The sequence below is a fragment of the Macrotis lagotis genome, chromosome 4 (assembly GCF_037893015.1).
Source record: "Macrotis lagotis isolate mMagLag1 chromosome 4, bilby.v1.9.chrom.fasta, whole genome shotgun sequence".
NCBI classification, from domain to species: domain Eukaryota; kingdom Metazoa; phylum Chordata; class Mammalia; order Peramelemorphia; family Peramelidae; genus Macrotis; species Macrotis lagotis.
Window position 1 is genome coordinate 45,759,995 of NC_133661.1, and position 20,520 is coordinate 45,780,514.

Below are 20,520 nucleotides of genomic sequence, written 5' to 3' on the forward strand. Positions count from 1 at the left end.
AAAAGAAAGCAGAAAAACAAATTTTATGGGACTTCAAGAAATATTGAGACACTGGCAAGAAATTCTAGAATGATTCAAAAGAGAAATCAATACTTCAAGAGAAGAAATAAAAATGGAATCAGGGCTAAAATTATGATACTCAGAGAAGAAACCAATATGACAAATAGTAGAGGATGTATTAGAATATAGGATAGAAAATCTCTTTAAAACAATAGAAGATATGGAAAAAAAAGATTAGGTTTAGCACTCAAAAATACAAATGTGGAACAAAACAGAGTAAAAAGAGAAAGCAGCACTGGAAGAACATGTGTTCTATGTGAGTTCGCAAACAAATGACCTAGAAGATTAGTATTCAAGCATAATTTGACGAACATTGGGTTCCCTGAAAAAAACAATTAGATAAGTCCCTGAACACTATTGTGAATAAAGTAATAAACAAAAATTGGTCAGAAGGATTAAAAAACAGAAGAAAGATGCTTCATCACAGATCCACATCACCAACAAGAGAAAACCTGAGTTTTAAAAACAAGCAATACAAACAATTGCAATCAAATATTGTAGACAACCAAGAGAGTAGACTAGTAGTGTTGATTAACAGTAGAAATTCATTCTATTGGTCAAGGACTAACCTCTTATCTATTAAAAACAAAACAAAATTGGAATATCAAAGTATCTAAGTAAAGATGATATGAACACAGTTAAGAATAAAATATGCTAAAAACTTGAATTATTTGGTGATGGAAAAATTAACTTTCAACAACTAGGAAATATTTAAAAAATATTATATTGAGACCAAAATGAGAGAGACAGAAAGACAAAGACAGAGATCTAAGGAATTTAAATTTTTAAAGGATTATAATAATCAAGCAAAGAGAAGAGAAAATAACTGAATTAACATCTTATGAACTTAAAAAAACACATTTTCCTATAAGTGAATCAATCTTTTCATGTAAAGGGAAGGTAGGGATAACTTAAAGAGAAATAGCTGGGGCATGAACAAAGGATAGAAGGATAGAAGAAAGCCAAAATGCACTCTGGATTTGAGAGGAGAGGGGGCAATATCTTGACTTGTCTGTGGGAGAGGAAGACAAAATCAGTGAATAAAGACATAACCATGCTTTTCAAATTTGCAGATGACACAAAACTGGGAAGGATAACTAATACAGTAGATGACTGAGTCAAGATCACAGAACGATCTTGACAGACTGGAACAGTGGCTGAATCTAATAAAAATTCATCCGAAGTGAAATTTGATGTGGATAAAACTCACTTCTTACATACAGAATTTTTTAAAATCATTTTCACAGAGGAAGCTGTGAAAACAGTTTATCTGGAAAATATCAGGCAGTCTCCGTAGAACATTTGTTCCAAATGAGTCAGCAAATGAGTCGTGCAAACAAGAAAGCACATGCAATGACAGAAGCATAGGGTCCAGAAACAGAGAGACAGTTGTCCTCACTCTTCTGTCCAGTTCAGTCTACATTGCAAGTATTATGTTTATTTCTCAGCATGACATTTTAGGAAGAACATAGATATGCTATGGAGGATCCTTGGGAAGGCAATCAAAATAGTGAAGGATCCTGAATTCATGCTGTATTATGATTCATTGAGAGAATTTAGGATAATTAGCCTAAAAAAGAGAAGACATGAGGTACATGATATCTGGCTTCAAGTATCTGAACAGTTATCATGAGGGAAAAGGATCTGATTTATTCTGCTTGTCCTCAGAGGAAAGAACTAAGAGTAATAGGTAAAATTATAATAATGAGAACTGTGCCAAAGTGGAATGGCTTTCTTAGGGACTCATTCATTGAAACTTAGCAATAAAAATGATTAGTTACCATTTAGTCCAACTCTTCTTTTACAGATGAGGAACTACGAACAAGAGAGATTAGATGACTTCCATGTCACACAGATTTGATCAAGTCCAGGGACCAAATTTGAACCCAGGTCTTCTTAATACCAAGTCTAACAGTCAACAAGGATTAATAAGCACTTATTATGGTTCAGATTTTGTACTAAAAATGGGGTATACAAAGAAACAGAAAGATGATACCTGCCCTCAAGGAGCTTGCATTCTTTTTCTTTCAACCTTTATATTTTTTCCCAATTACATGCAAAGATAGTTTTCAACATTCAACCTTTTGCAAACTTTTGAGTCCCACGTTTTTCTACCACCTTCCCTTCCTTTCCCCCTCCCCATGGCAGTGAACAGTCTGATATAGTTGTCCATGTACAACTGTGTTTAACATATTTCCATATTAGGCATGTTGTGAAAGAAGAATTAGAACTAATGCAGGGGGTAGGAAGGGACAGGGAAGATCATGAGAGAGAAAGAAACAACATAAAAGAAGTTTTAAAAGGTGAACATAGTATGTTTTGGTCTGCATTCAGACTCCATAGTTTTTTCTCTGGATGTGGATGGCATTGTCCATCGCAGGTCCCTCAAGATTATTCATGATCACTAAACTTCTGAGAAGAGCTGTGTCCATCACACTGCTGATCATCTCACAATGTTACTATTAATGAATACAATGTTCTCCTGGTTCTACGATGAGTTTACATTCATGGGGGAAGACAACACATAAAAGGGAACTGAAGAAGTTGAGGGCAATGGGAGAGGAGAAGGAAGGTACCCAGTATGGAAACCTTGTAGAGAAATGAGTCAACAATGCAGTCTGAAGAGTATTGAGGGCATCTTTGGTCTGGACCTCCTCCTTTAATTGGAGGCTCTAAGAAGAAACTAACCGATGGAGTGGAAGTAAAAATTCCAAAGGAACTCAGAGGTTGAGTGAGTTTTCAAAGTGAAGTGGTTTCCATGGCCTGGTAGAGGAAGTCTTGTGGAAACTAGTCAGTCGGGCAACCTTGAAAGTGACCAAATATTTCAGTATGGTTGTCACTGTTGTTGTTCGGTTGTTTATCAGTCATGCTAACTCTTCATGACCCCATTTAGGGTTTTCTTGGCAAAGATACTGGGGTGATTTTCCATTTCCTTCTCCAGTTAATTTTACAGATAAACAAATTGAGGTAAACATAGTTAAGTGACTTGCCCGGGGTCACATAGTAAGTGACAGAAGCCACATTTGAACTCAGAAAGAAAAGTCTTCCCCATTCCAGGTCCAGCATTCTATCTACTATTTCACCAAACTACCCATATATATTCCAGTATTCTGCCTCTCAAAATAGCAGGTTCTGAGAGTGATTTTTATAGTCTCACTGGAAAACAGACTCAGATAAGCAGTTCTCCATGGTCCTAAAGTCTCATGTCTGACAAAATAGTGCAAGAATTGTGCCATATGCTTAAATGTCTTACAAAACTGAAACTATTTAGACTTCCTTTGTTTGCTAATGCTCTACAAAGCCATCACATAAACTGTGTTGTGTTTTGTTTTGTCTTTTTGCTTTTTGTAAGGCAATGGGGTTAAGTGACTTGCCCAAGGTCACATAGATAGGTAATCTGAGGCCCGATTTGAACTTAGGTCCTCCTGACTCCAGAGCTGGTGCTCTATCTACTACACCAGAAACTGTGTTTTAAATATTACTCTTTTCACTCTTGTGCCTGAGCAAATTAAGCTTCATTGGATCAAAAATTTAGAGCTGGTAGGGACATTTCAAGTCATCTAGTCTAATCTCCTTTATTTTATAAATGAGGAAACTGAGCCCCAGAGAAATGAAGTAACTAGTCTACATTAACAATATTGAGATTTGAATCAAAGACTCACACTCTACCTAAATCCCAGGAAGATAGTTTGAAAGCTTATTTGGACTTTTGTATCTTATAAAAGTCATCTCAAGGGAAGCTACAATTGTGGCAGTATTGGTTTCTTATAGATAAGTATTCCCAGGCACAAAAGTCTAGTTTTCTGCCTTTAAGACATGTGAGATCTTCCTCTGTTAGAAAAATAGTCCTTGTCTTTGCTTGTAGTTGTTCTCTAGAGTGAAAGAAAGTTGATGGATGCCACTAAACTGAGTCATCCTTTTAATTAGTTACTAGAACTGCTCACATGGCTTTCAGCAAATTGGACCTAATGAATTTTATGATTGTCCAATTCTTTCATTGTTGTGAATGAAAGTATCCAACAATTAATAGCATCAATTAAGTAGCAGTATAAAAAATAAACCCACAAATATGAGTAGTATTTTTATAGTCCCAAAGAAAACAGAAAGCAGAATAGATAAAGCACTAAGCCTGAAATCAGGAAAACCTCAGTTCAAATCTAGCCAGGGAACTCTGGGCAAGTTACTTAATCTCTGTCTTCCTCCATTTCCCCAACTATAAAATGGGATTAATAAGAGTATCTACTTCCCAGAATTGTAAGGATAAAACAAGTTATTTGTAAAACACTTAACAAAGTGAGTATGAGTATAGTATAAAGTATAATATAAAATATAGAGTAGATGCTTAATAAATGATTATTTTCTTCCTTCTTTCCCCATTGAAATAACTAACTACTTAGAGTGTTTAGAAATCTTTAAAGTGTGGATTTAAAGTTTTGTGCCATGTTAACAGGTTAGTGACCTGAATCTATCTTAAACTAGAAAGAAAATTTTAGGAAAAATATAAAATAAAGGGCCCTACTGCATTCAACTCTGGTATAACCCTTCTCTGGATGAAAGGAGCGTAGTTTCTAACTTTTACAATGTGCAGTTCTAAGGGTCTCACAGTTCCACACTGTTGCCAGGGCATACTTACCACAGGAGTTCTTACCTTTTTTGCATCATAACTCACTTAGGTGGTATGGTAAAGCCTATGGATCCTTTTCCCAATGTTTCAGTCTATGAAATAAAATCGATAGGCATCTGTGGTTTTCTTATCTGTGGACCTAAGGTCACTCTCTCCCTTCTCCCCAGTAAGTTCAGTAACTGATTCAGTCTTCTGATTCACCTCAACCCCTGCCACCTTACAGGGCATCCTAAACCTCCTCAGTTCAGATGACCTACAGTACTAATCTACCTTAACCACATATAGGAACTTAAGATTCCCCCATGCACCTCAAACAAATTATTTCAAGTTCTAGAATTCCTAGTACAGCTCTGAGTGCTGTGATCACTGCAGACAAATAACTATTTGGTCATATCTAAAATCAAAGTGGCAATGAAAAGTGAATTAGCCTGCCAGTGAATGTATGATGCAATGAAGTCTACACAATAAGCCTAGTGATTCCCTTTAACCCAACTCTTGGAAGCTCTGGACACTTGGGACTTATTTCCCTTTTCTATGGCCAGAAGTAAAGGTCCACAATACCAACTAGTTGAATTTGGATTTCCTGCTTAGGCTCAAAGGACAGAGGGGATAAGAGAGCTTGAATAAACACATAACTTTGATGAAGCACCACCCTGCAGTAGGAACACTAGCTCTAAAACTTGTAATTCAATACTAAAAAGACAAGGAAGTAAAAAAGCAGAACCTTCCACTTGGAGAAAATTAACATTAGAGAAGCTTGGTTCACTATCTTTTCCTCAGAAGTCTATTTTACCTTCATCTGTTGCCCACAATATTCTCCTTTGACTCATTTTATATATTGTTGTTCTTCAGTGGTTTTTAGTCATGTCTGATTGTGACCCCATTTGGAGTTTTCTTGGCAAAGATAGTAGAGAGACTTGCCCCTTCTTTCTCCAGATCATTTTACATATGAAGAAACAGAGGCAAATAGTTAAGTGACTTACCTAGGGTCACTTAGCTAGTAAATGTCTGAGGCCAGATTTGAATTCAGGAAGATGAGTCTTCCTGACTACAGACCCAACTTTCTATCCACTACAACATCTAGGTAGCCTTCTGTTAATCAGTCAAAATAAATTGCTCTATGTTCCTTTCAGCATGATACTTAGGAGAAGATTGTATATCAATGGAAACTGCTCATATTGAATAGATAACTCTTTTTGGAGATGAGTCCTGGCACCAGGAATTGCTGCCTCTGCCATGGAAAATTGAAAACATTCAAGTCTGTGGAGCATGAAGGTTGTCCCCCCTCCGAGAATAAAGGCTTAGATCGTGCCTGAGACACACTGCTGCTTGGCTAGGGTCCAAGTGTAGATGTCTGAAGTGGATGCTTATTACTGCACTTTCCAGTATAATGGAACTTCTTCTGTTACTGTTCCAAGACTGTTGCCTTCAGAGGTATTAGCAGCATCTTCAAAGAAAGTACGAGACAAAGGAAATTAGAATTAAGGCAGTTTCCCCCAAAAGGAGTTATGATTGTTAACCTAATAATAATAGACATTTGGAAAAGGAATTCCAACATCAACTGATATTATCTTAATGATATTTTATACTATACTTTTTGCTAATGACTTTCATATGAAGATCTCAAATCAAGGATCCAGGAATGAATCTTCATCAACTACAAATATTTATTGACTGAATCAGCTTCACAAAACTCCCATTCCTCACAGAGTTTTGGCTAAACCGTGACCTGTCAAAATAAAAATATACCTATTGACTGTTATCTGGCCTCTGGAGTATCAGGTTCACCTTTCCTTCTGAAATAGGTCAACAAACTCAGAAGTGGAAAATGAGGGGGATAAAAGAAGGAAAGCATCTATGAGAGAATTATAGAGGATGTCGGAGGCAAAACAAAAACTAGAAGGCAATTTTTCTAATTCCAAAGTTACCATTGGTGGCTTATGCCTCTCTCTCTCTCCTCATCACTCCACTACCCCCAGCCCATCAGTGAGAGACAGAGACAGAGACAAGAGACAGTCAGGTGAAATTAGGTTAAAATTAATGCTATTAAGGAAAGAACTACTAAGAGTAACATGCTGAGCTTTTTTTACAAATATTATCTCATTTGATCCTCACAAACAGTCCTAGGAGGTAGGTGCTATTATTATTATTATTATTATTATTACAGTTGGGGAAACTAAGGGAGACAGAATTTAAGTCGCACAACTACTGTCTAAGGTCATATTTAAATTGAGATTTTCCTGACTCCAGAATCAGTGTACTGTCCATTGCTGAAACCTGGAAAGACTTACATAAACTGGTACAACGTGGAGCAGAACCATAAGAACAGTAATATCTCACAATCAACTGTGATTGACTTATCTAATATCAGCAATGCAATGATTTAAGACCAGCCCAAAGAACTTATGATGAAAAATGTCATCTATAACCAAAGAAAGAACTGATAGAGCATTTGAATGTAAATCAAAGCAAACTATTTTTCACTTCATTTTTTTTCAGTTTTTTTCTTTGTCTTCTTGACTAATATATCTAATAAAGTAAAATTCTTTTGGATTTTTGCAAGGCAATGGGGTTAAGTGACATGCCCAAGGTCACACAGCTAAGTAAGTATTAAGTACCTGAAGCCAAATTTGAACTCAAGTCCTCCTAACTCCAGGCCAATGCTCTATCCACTGCATCACCTAGTCTGATCTCTAGAGCATTTTGGAAATTAAAAGAGAAAAGATAACAGTGGTTTCTTCCACTGGAACCCTAAGAATGATAGATACAATATCTGGTACATAGTAGACAATAGACATTTGTAGATTAATTGATGAAGAGGAGTCTGAGATAATTGCCTTGTCATAGGTTATCTTGGAGGAGTCTTAGAAATAATGATTTCCCCTTCTCTTTCATTCCATACATCTAATCATCAATCCTATCAATCCCACCTTTTCATTATTCTCATATCAATCCTTTTTTTATAATTCTCAATGCTATCACAGTATCACTATCATACAAATGTTGTATCTACCTAGAAATAGATTAATCTTTCTGATGTATGACTCAGATCATTTTAGTCCTCCATTCAAAACCCTTAAACAGTTTCCTATTACTTCCCAAATATAGGACAAGCTCCCTAATCTGGCATTCAAGTCCTCTACAATATGGCTTCAATTTACCTTTTTATCCTCATGTCATACTACTTTCCCCTGGCACATCTCCCATGTTTTTCTATTTCAGCACCTTTGGTAAGGCTATTATATATTCCAAGGAATACCTACCTTGACCATTTTCACCTACTAATATGCTTAATATGATGTGGTGAAAAGTGCAATGGATTTGGCATTGAGAGATGTGAATTTAAATCCCACTTCTAATACTGTCTAATTGTGTGACCATGAGAAATCATTTAATCTCTTTGAGTCTCAGTTTCTTCATATGCAATATGGATATAATATTTGTTGTACCTTCTTAATTAGGTTGCTGTAAGGATGAAGAGAGATAATGTGCATAAACTATAAATGTCAGACATTACCATTATTGCCCAACTCAATAGCCACCAGTCCCATGAAATACTCCTTTACCTCCATTGTTAGAAGTAACTATTCTGATTTAAAAACATTTTTACTCCTCTTATGCACTAATAATTTAATTTGTATATAATTACATATCCATCTTTAATATCTTCTCCCACAGAAACGGCTGATATTTTATCTCCAAAAGGACACAGAATCTTTGAGAGTGACATTTTAACTCTCATTGTATGAGAAGTCTATGGGGAGAAAGAGAATTTTAACTGTTGTTTTGCAGAAATTATTAACTGTGACATCTGTGAAAAGACCATAAAAAAAAAAACCAAGAGAACTTACTTCATGACAGAACAGAGTTTAGTTTTTATTTTGGTAAGAAACAAAGAGAATTCTTAAGAAGAAATTATAATTGGTATTCTGAAAGAAAGATTTGATGGGACTATGTTTTTAGAATTGAGAAGTCAGACATATTAGAGATAATTCAAGGTGACTTTGTGATCTTTCTCACAAATGATTCAATGTAAATAATTATTTACATCTGTTTTGTTTGCCTCACTGTTAGTAAATAGCATAACCAACAATTTTGATGCTTATTTAAAGCCTAGAAAATTTGTAGGCTTGATAATAAACTAAAAAATTAGCATGGAAAAAAGTTTCTCCAGTTAATTAAGTAAACAATATTTTTAAAACTAGGATGAAGGCTGAGAAAATTAATGAGAAAACTATTACAAAATTGTAATTAACACAGAAATGGCAGAATATACCTCTTGATTACCTTAGAATCTGGTATAAGAATAAATGACCAAATATGTAGAGAGAATAATGATCACTGGACCTGGGTTACCTGTAAGAGACTCTACAATGTTTTTAAGTTGATGTCTTAATATATCTAAAATTAATCTCTTTATATGAATATTACAATCTGCAAGTCAGTGCATTCTACATATGAGCCACTTAATAGTATTATGTATAATTGAATGGCAACACAAGGAAGGCATTCTTAAAATTTTAAACTCCTACGCAATGTATCTCCTTATGGTAATGACAGCATTATACTACATTATTATTATTAACACTGAAAGAACACTGGTCCGGAAGTCAGAAGGCCTAGTTTCTAGTCCCAGTTTTTTCCCTATATGCCCTTGGGTAAATTCATTAATTTCTCTAAGTCTTAATTCTCCATCTATTATATAGGGCTAATAGCTTTTATTCCTACTTATCTCACAGGGAGTTGTAAAGAGAAAATGAGAACCCTCTTATGTACACATTGCTTCTACCCAAGCTACTGTTTTGCTTTGTAAGTAATATGGCTAAACCATGCAAACCACAAGGTCAAGCAATATAAGAATAGCAATGGGACAAAATGGGAAGTTTCTAGAAGAACTGTATCTTGGGATGATTGAATACTTGAAAAACCAGAAGAAATTTGTAAGAAGTTAACAATTTGCCTCCAGTGTCTCCTAATGTATCAAGATATGACAAGAACATAGAATTCAAAGTCAAAACAACTTGAATATAAAAGAAAAAGGGTAAGATAGTCAGATCTAGGAGAAACAGAGGTAATACTGAAAATTTTTCCAATCTGGAAAAAGATAAGACCATTTCAAAAAACGTGCTTCAGATTCCAGGTACTTGTAGAAGATAAGGAAAAAGGAAAGATCAGGGAGTATAAAAAATGAAATAAAAGCAATAGTCCTAAACTGATATAATTGCTATTGAGGCAATGGCTTTAATAGAGAAGATTCTGGGAAATAGAATCATATAAGAATCAGAAGCAAGATTAAATTGCAAACATGAGACAGATCTATGGCTGTGGAATTGTTTTGAGGAAGAGTAAAAGGATTACAAGTGTTATGACAGCTGCAGAGTTGAAGGTACGGGGAAAGGAGACAATAGAGCTCTTTATAGGAGATTTATGGGAGATATGCAATGACTTTTAGAGAGAAACATACAAACTATTTTAATTGAGAGAAAAGGAAGGTCTTAGAAACTTGGAGGAAAAGGAGAAGCTTATAGAAAGGTACCAAATGTTTTACCTTTACATAGAAATTTTACATCTAATAATCTCAAAACACTAATCAATTTTGGAACTATATTTTCATTTCATTGGTTGTTATTATGTATTAAGGACAAGGAACATGTCTTAATTATGTTTGTATTTCCCTCAAGGGTTTGTATAACTGGGCTATGCTACATAATCTAAAACAGAAGGGTATTTACTAGAAATGGTAATGATGGTGTTGGGAAGAAGAGAAAGAAGAGGAGTAATTTCTGGTATTTATATAATGCTTTTAGGTGTACAGAATGTTTTGATACCTTATCCTATTTCCATAAGATCTACTGTAAACTAAGTTCTGGCCAAGATTTATATTTTGGAGATAGCAAAACTGAGAAAGAAAGGTATTGACTGAAGTAATCAGCCAGTGTACACATTTTATGATTGTGCTCAAAAAAAAATGTTAGCAGTTTGAGGACAAAGAAAATAAACTTCAGCTTTGGAACCAAAAAGAAAACAATATGGTTTTGGGGGGGAAATGATCTACTAATAAATAACCCTCTAGAAAATATAGCTAACATACCCTAAATAAATTATAGAGAATATAGAAATTAAAGAATTAAAATTAATTTATTGTGTACCTATGCTGCCATCTCCTGTTCACAGTCGGTGTGGGCATCACTTTCATATCTGATTTCAGGCCCTGTTTATTATGATTCATTTTGCAATTTTACCATTCTAATTACATTTTTCATTGTTATATATTACATTATAAGATAAATTGTAAGATGGCTATTTTTTTCATGTTTCAAGGAGCATTAAGTGAATTGTCCCAATGTCAGGCAGAGCTGTATGTTTGAATATGGTGGTGTTGGTCACTTTATACATCAACCCCTACATAGGCATCATCAGACATTCCATGGAATAAGAAAATCATAGAATTTGAGAGCTGAAAGTAATCTTTTCAATTCTCTAGTTCAATCTTCTACTCACTGCATGAATCACAAGTTTTGGTATGTTTTTTTTTTTTGTTTACAAGGCAAATGGGGTTAAGTGGCTTGCCCAAGGCCACACAGCTAGGTAATTATTAAGTGTCTGAGGTCACATTTGAACTCAGGTCCTCCTGACTCCAGGGCCATTGCTCTATCCACTGCACTACCTAGCCACCCCCAGGAATCACTTTTACAACATCTATGATTATACAGCCTCTGCCTGGGCATAAGCTACCATTTAACTGGGAGCTCCTTGTATCCTCAGTGCTTAGCAAAGGGCCTGATCTCTTTATTGACTAATGGATTGATTAATTTGAGAAATTCTTTCTCTTTAAAAAGATCATTATACTGTTGAATGTCTGGAGCTAGTTCCAATTCTACTACTGATTACCTCATTTACCTCTCTGAGTCTCACCTTTCTATCCTGTCAAATGAACATTTTAATAGATCTATTCATGGACATGGATATTCCAACAATTACAGAACACAACCCTTCTATTTTTATCCCATGCTATACAATTTTTGTCCAAATTTTCCTATTTTCCAATGAGAAACTATCAGAAAGATGTATGAAAAATATGACTTGGTCTCATGGGAAGAAGGAAGAGTGACCAAAAAGACAGACCAAAGGTTCCATTATTATCCACTCAATGTCAAAAAATAGAGAAAAGTCCAAGGTTGTTAGGTGGCCCAGATAGAGAATTTATGAAAAGACATGGACTGGCATGACACAGGAGGGTAGGAATGGTTATGACAAGGATCTACATTGTTGATGAAAGCATTCCCAGTAATTAAATCACAGATATATTCATGTACTGATTTAAGTTTCCCCGCTGAGACACAAAAGAAGATCTGCTCTGTAGTGAAAGCCTTCAACTAGGTCTTTTTTACATTTCCTGGGGACAACATTTAAACTGTCCATCAAATATCCCTCAAGAGATAAAAGCAGAAACTTTTTGAAAGAAGACAAATACAAAAGCATGGTAGGGTCCTATAAGTATTGTGTTAAAAGTACTAAAATTCAAAATGAGCTAAAGCTGCCCAAGATAACTAAACACAAAGGGAGTTTAAATTTATGGCCCTATTGAGGGAGAATAAAGATCAGTAAAATTATGGAAACATTTCCCAAGGTCAATGGGATGATTAAGGATGATTAAATATAGAACTGTTTAATTCTTATTCTGGTTTCTTGGGCAAGTAGAAAGGTCTTTGCCCTAGTAAAGACTAGCAAATTGATGTCCAAAGTACCTGGATGCCTTTGATTAGTTCAAATCAGGAGGCCCAAATGAACTCATGTGGGAAAAAAATTCCAAGCTATTATTACTAACCCACTGTTGGCAAACAATGAATGATTGTGAAGAAATAGGACAAATATCACTAAGTCAGAGAAGGACCAATGTCATCCTGAACTTGCAAAATTAGGAAAGGAGTAGAATGGGGTGCTAATTCTAGTAAACTTTAATTAGATATCTGGAAAAATTCTAGAATATATTATTAAAAACATAACTGGTGAATATTTCGAAGGGGTAAAATATTCCCAAACCAACATGTTTTTATTAAAAATAAGTAATGCCAGACCAAACTCTCCTTTTCCTTTTAGACAAGGTTATTAGATTGGGCAATATGGAACAGGTTATCGAGTTACCTAGATTTTAGTTTGCATTTTACAAAATTTCTCATTATTCTTGTCAGGAAAGATGGAAAGACATCAATAGTACAACTAGATGAATTTGGAATTGATTGAATATCTGAACATAATAGGCATTGTGTTGTTAAATTTCTTATCAAAGACTTGGAAAGGGTTTAGATGGCAGGCTTATAAAATTTGAAGATGGCACAAGGTTAGATGGGAAAGCCAACACATGAAAAAACAGAATCAGGATCAAAAAGATCTTGATAGACTAAAATGCTGGGCCACATCTAAAAAGATTAAAATGTAATAAGAATCAATGTCAATACTTATTTTGGGGTCAAAAAATCAACTTCCTACATACAAGATGAGATGAGGGAGGTGAGGTTAAGAAATTGATTTGTCTGAAAAAGGTATGGCAGTCCTAGTGAACAGTATCTCCATATGAATTAAATCTAATAGAACAATCAAAAAAAGAATTTTTTTAAAACTATGTTTAAGAGAAGCATAGTTCCCAGAACATGTATAGATGATGCCAGGAGCAGAACAGAGTTTGGAACATAATATTCACTGACCTGACGAAGGTCTTTAATGCTGTCATTATGATGTCAGTCATTAGGGTCCGTGGAAAATAATCATGAAATTTGTTTGCCCAAGGTAGTTCACCAGTATTATACACAGATTTCATGATAGCCCACCTAAACAAGGTCTGAATGAAGATACTCTCACACTATCCCAGGGAAGCAGGGAGGTATGCTTGCTTCAATGTTTTTAGCATGCTGTTTTCCATGTTATCAAAGTCAGCTACACTGATTATAAACTTATTTAACTTGAAAAGTCTTCAAGACAAGACAAAAGTGGAAGGAGAGTTGGCACATGACTTTTTGTTCACAGATGATTGAACACTCAATGCAACCTCTGAAGTTGAGGCACAACAGCACATGAATTGATTTTCTGTGGCTTGTGCTAATTTGAACTGATAGCAAACACCTGGAAAACAAAGATCCTCCACCAGTCAGTTCTACATCATCCATATATGAAACCATTGGTCACAATAAATGGAGAAATTTTCAATGCTGTGAATAAGTTAGCTTTCCTTGGCTAACTTTCCAGGACTGTCCACATAGAAGATGAGGTTGCACACATTGTCAAAATTATCTCAGTATCAAAAGAAAGTATGGAAGAGGCATTAGGCTGCATACTAAATTGAAGGTCTATGTGGCTGTTGTACTCATCCAGACAGCTCAGCAGCAGCACCACTTTCACTTGAATTGTCTTAAGAAGATCTTGAAGATTACTCGAAACAATAAGGTACCAAAAAGGTTCTCTCTCAAGATGAACTGCCAAGCATTCACAAAGAGTGGAACTCCACTGGACTGGCCACATAGTCAATCACATGGTCATAATGCCAAATGCATTCTTACCCAAAAGACTATTTTATGGTTATAAGCACTCACATGATGGTTGAAGAAATGGTACAAGGACACTCTCAAAATCTCTCTGAATACCTTTAGTATTAACTGTGGGAGATGCTGGCATGGAACCACTTGGCATAGCACACCCATATCAAAGAAAGTACTGTACTCTATGAACAAAATAGAAGCACAGAAGTACAAAGGAAATGTGAGTTGCACAAATTCATAGCCTCCTCCATCCCAAATTCTTCAAAGGATCAGGACTTATGCCTGATCTGTAGAAGATCCCTCCAAACTAATGTTGGACTGATCAACCATAACTGAACACATTGTAACACAAACATACCATACCACAAACCTTTCACTACAAAATTGTGATGTTACCGGTCTTCAAAAATGAAGGATGAAAAACAAGAAGGTAGGGTGAGAATTCATATCGGTATTCCACTTTTCAACTATGTCTAGAGTACTGTATTAAGTTCTAGAAACCATAATTTAGAAAAAATTTTGGTCATTGGGATAACATCCAGAAGAGGGAAACTAAGATTGTGAAGAAAGTTGAGGTTCTGCTATATAAGGATTGCTTAAAGGGACTGGAATGTTTAATCCAAAGAAAGGAAGAGCTGAGATGGTACATGATAGCTATACTCAAGTGTTTTAAATATTGTCACATGGAAAAAAATTAGACTTGAAAAGAGAAAAAAATAGTATTTATGGATAGAATTGACAAAAAAGCAAATTTAGATTTGATATCAGAACACCTTCATTTCTTCTTCATTAGACTGGCTCTTTGGGCAAAGGCAGGATGACTACTTGTCAGGAAAGTTGCTGTAGGGGTTCTTTTTATGTGTGGGTTGTATTAAATGGCTTCTGACATCTTTTCCAATTTTAAAAATCTATGAATCTATGATTTTGTGATTATACTTCTAATGGGTGATTATCATTCACTAGAGTAATTCCTTGAATTTCCATATCTCATACCAAAGTATTAAGTGAAACCATGGCCTTGTATGCTCATCCCACTACTAATTCTTACTGAAATCCCACCCTTATCTCCCCCCAACCCTAGGAACTTCTAAGATAATTTGGAATCTATTTGCCTCTTTTACCCTACTATGGGTCAAGTTTATGTACCCAGTAACCAAGATTATTGAGCGCAATCAGTAAACATGGAGAACATTTGTTAGACAATTCATAAAGTCATCTACTTCTATCCAGCAACTACCACTCTACAATACAAAGCAACTTTTATTTGACTTCCATTTTCTTCACTGGAAAGATAAAAGGAAATATGGTATGAAAAATAATATTGAATTTAACTCAGGTCTTGGTTTTGCCACTAATTATAGTTTCATGACTATGATCAAGTCAATCAACCTTTCTGAACTTCAATGTCTTTATAAAGTGGGAAGAATGGTAATATTTGCACTATTTGCCTCACAGTATTGTGGGGGGGAGCACTTTAAGAACTCCATATATTTCAAGAACCTATGGATTTCTCACATTTTGAAAACTAGGAAATGCCTATGTTTGTATTCCTGAGGTACCAGTAGAGAGTTTCTCCTAGTCAGGAGTATTGCAAGGATGTGAAAAGTGTTCTATTTATGATAAAGACAATAAGTATCTTTATCATTATATTACCAGAATATATAATAAAAACAAAAACAAATTCAATACCACAAAAATCATGGACAATTATATAATGCCACCTTGTGGGAGCAAACTATAAAAGCAGAAGAGTTTCATTGAGAGAAAACATTTTTCTAATAGATAAAAGCTTTGCCAGGAATTTCAAAGCTGATTTCCTTTATAACCTCTTTGCCTATGTTTAATTTTCTTTCTAACAATATCTATAGATGAATTGTTAGAGATTCAAACATCTGAGATTAACTGCAGAAACATTTATACAGTTGATACAATAGGGGATAAATTTAAATTTCAATGAAAGTAAAGTGAATTGAGACTCAGTCATACTGATCATTCTTCATGAAATCTTTTTTCACAGACTACAATAAAAAATATCTAATGTTTCACATTCAAAAGAAGTATTTTCAAGAAATTGAATGCTTGGTGATATTTATCACTTATCTATCTACCTATCTGAAGTGATTTATTTTGCATAAAGGTAAGAAGAGACCTAAAAAGTTACAGTGCAACTCCCAGCAAACACAAGAATTCTTTCAACAACCTTCTTAGATCAGATATTTGCTTGAATAATTCCAATTTCAAGAAACTCATTAATTTGTGAGCCCTCCTATTCCATTTTTTGATTATTGTAGTGAAAAAGAAATACTTTTTTAGCTTTTAATCTTCCCAAAATCTTAGAGTTGGAAGGAACTTCAGAGGTCATCAAAATCTAATCCATAGCTGATCAAAAATCCATTTTTCAATATTTCCAATAAATAGCCATCCAATCTTTGCACAAGAATCTCTAAGAAGAGGAAAACCCCTAGTTCCTAAGAGAGACCATTCCACTTTTCCTTAAATCAAGCCACATTCTGATTCTCTGACATTTCCACCCATTGGTCTGGCCAATTATTTGAAACCAAACAGAACAAAAAGAATCCTCCTTCTAACTGAGATCCCTTCAAATACTTGAAGATAGATGCAATGGTTTCTCTTTCCCTTCTCCTGACTTAATGTCACACTTATTTCAACTGATCTTCATAAAGGCTTTAAACTATTGGATTTGTTGCCTACATGTCATTGACCTGACAGAGTACTTACCAATGTGAAAATTTAAAATAGTGCTAGAAATTCTTACACACACACACACACACACACACACACACACATATATATGAGGAGAAAATCAAATCAAAGGAACAGACCAAAAAATTACTTCTTGCAGCTTAAGATGATTTTCTTAGAGAATCCTAGAAAATCATCTAAAAATTAATTGAATAAATAAATTCAGTAAAGCTATAATACATTAAATAAAACTACATGGATGAAAATCTCCCATCACTATTGAGTAACTATCTCCTAGTTCAATTAATTTTTCTTTATAAATACATTTGCTAAGGTATTTGGACCATATAAGTTTAATATTTATATTGACTTATTATTCATGGTTCCTTTCAGCACAAAATATTTTCTTTGCTTGATCTTTTTTGTTAGGAATCTTTGTCTTTATTTTGTCTAAAATCATGATTGTAACTCCTGCTTCTTTAGGTTTGCCAGATGCATGATAAATCTCCCAATCTCTCATTTTTATTTTGTATTTGTCTTTGAGTGTTTTAAGTGTGTTTCTTATAAGTAACAGGTTTTTTCCCCATTATTCGATCTGTTACTCTTTTTCATTTTATTGGGCTGTTGAATTCATTTACATTTAAATTTATAAAAGAAACTTCATATTTTTCATTTGCCTCTATTAATAGATTTTTTTTTCCAAATTGAGATTGTTTTCTCTCTTCTTCCAAAAACTCAATACTTTCTCTCTTCAGTTATTTGAGATAGTTTACTTAAAGGCAGTGCTCCACTAACTCCCTTTCACTTAATCTCAAGCTCAAACCCCGCTCCTGTTTATTACTTTTTTAGTTTTGAAATTTCTTTAAACTGATAAGTTCCTTTTTCTTTCAAATTTGAGTTATTTAATTCTTCCCTTCTTTTTCCCCCTTAAGAAATGTAAAATCCCCTTCTCTCTCTCTCTCTCTCTCTCTCTCTCTCTCTCTCTCTCTCTCTCTCTCTCTCTCTTTTAGTTTTTGCAAGGCAAACGGGGTCAAGTGGCTTGCCCAAGGCCACACAGCTAGGTAATTATTAAGTGTCTGAGGCCAGATCTGAACTCAGGTACTCCTGACTACAAGGCCAGTGCTCTATCCACTGCGCCACCTAGCTGCCCTCCTCTCCTCTTCTTTATCTTGATTGTTTGGTATTTTTAAATTTTTATTTTCTATAATTTTTTCTTAAAAAAATTTCTTTCGGGGCAGCTAGGTGGCATAGTGGATAAACACTGGCCCTGGAGTCTGGAGTACCTGGGTTCCAAGCGGTCTCAGACACTTAATAATTACCTAGCTGTGTGGCCTTGGGCAAGCCACTTGACCTCGTTTGCCTTGCAAAAAAAAAAAAAAAACCTACAAAAAAAAAAGAATTTCTTTCATTCTCTTCACTTTGTTTTTCCCCTTTCTATTTTACACTTTTTTCTTTGATTATTGACAGAAACTTATTTGGTCTTCTGCTTGTCTTTGTATTCCCCTCTAAGACTTTGAATTTCCTTCCTCACAAGTCTATGAAAAAGGTCTATTTGAATCTGGATGTAGCTACCATCTTCTTCAAGTCTGACATAGATGTTCCCCAGCAAGTCTATTGTTGGACAAAAATGGAGAATTTAGTCGTTTCATGGTTTATTTTTCTAGTACCTTCTCATTCTATGTTCATTTCCTTCCTCTCAGTATCCTCTCATACATTTTCTTCTCTGCCCAGACCTAGCAGTCCCCAAACCCTTGAGGTTTTGGGAGGTTTATGTCCTTATCCCCCAAGGATAAAAGCAGATCCTGTAGAAGGAATCATCAACTTATCATTATTATTATTATTATCCTTATCATTAAATGAATCTCTAAAGGTTCCAGAACTTTAGTCATCCTTGATCAAACAAGTAATGGAGATACAGGGAAATTTTCCCGACAACTCTCAAATCAGAATTTGATCATGTACAGTGTTGGCCTTTATATAATTTTATCATATAGGACTCTGGCCCTTCTTGATCTCCCATGATCTCCTACCCCAGGTGGGTCTTCCCAGTGCCACCAGGGTAGTGTTGCCTTCAAAATAAAGTTCCTGGGTCAAGAGGAATGGTAAGGTCATCCTGCAATCTCTGTCCCTGGTCCCAGGCACCTGTCTCCTCTTCAGTCCTGTTAAGTTAAAAGGTTCACATTAAAAGAAATATTCGGGGCAGCTAAGAGGTGCAGTGGATAAAGCACCAGCCCTGGAGTCAGGAGTACCTGAGTTCAAATCTGACCTCAGGCACTTAATAATTACCTAGCTGTGTGGCCTTGGGCAAGCCACTTAATCCCATTTGCCCTGCAAAAAAAAAAAAAAAAACCCTAAAAAAAAAAAGAAAAAGGGAGAAAGGAAAACCCAAGTCCCAAACAGAGCTAGGAGAGTGCTCCAGCTCCTGTACTTTCCTCTAATACAGATAGTTTTGTTATTTGACACTACTACAAATCACATCTATTCTTATGGTTCTTGATTACTTCATTTGGGTCAGTGCTAAAGTTTTAGAGAAAAGCTAATTTCTAGCTCCTTTTTAATTCTTCTGTCTTGCCAGAAAGGAGAAATTATCATTTAACAACATCTATCCATTCACTGAAAATGTTTTACTATTATTGTCAATAATATCTAATATTTATAGAGCACTTTAGGCTCATAAGGCATTTGATAGATATTACCTCATTGATAATATCATGTACTTCCTGTGGGTGAGGCTCCTGGGAGAGACACATAATTAAATGAAATTATTCCCTATAATTTCCACCTCTGGGTCAGACATCCCCACCTCCTCTCTATGTAGTAAACTCTAACTATTTAAACTCCCAAACCAGTTACTCCAAAAATTCATTCTTACAAATGAACATCAGAGTGAGGAAGATAAAAAGGGTAAGAGTCTTATGGTCATGATGTTTGACATTTTTCCCCTATTAGCAATAAACTCTTGTTACCTTTTAAAAAAATATTTTGTTGATGCATTTTATTTTATTTTTTCTATTCATCAGTAACATCCCAATTACCCCCATATAACCTTTCTTCTAGGAGAAAAAATATCAGTTAAGTAAACACCCATCCCAAATATTGAAGGATATTGATAACAAATACAAAGTTTCACTTCCCAATAGGAAAAGAGAGAAATATATCTCAGCATCAGTCACCTGGAACCACATTGATCATTGCATTTATCTTGACCTCTACTGTTCGTTATCTCTTAGCATTGATTTCACTCACATGCATATTAGTCTCCTGAATCTAGCATGCATGTTTTTGTACCTGTTAATTTACTATGGAGGTAGTAATTTACTTCTGGGTCAGCATGCAAGAAATGTGATTTCTATATTAAAAAATAATAAAAGCCTATGGTCTTATCTATGTAGTTATTCCCGCCAATAATGCAGGCCTTTACCATTCTTGATTGTCCATTCTGTGTAACTCCAAAAATAGTATGATGATGATGACCAAAACAATTATAACTAGCATTTATGCAGCATTTTAGGGTTTGCAAATTGCTTTACAAATAGTATCTCCTTCTTCACAACATCCTGCTATCCATATATACCTGCAAGTTTATCTTCAGAATTTGTC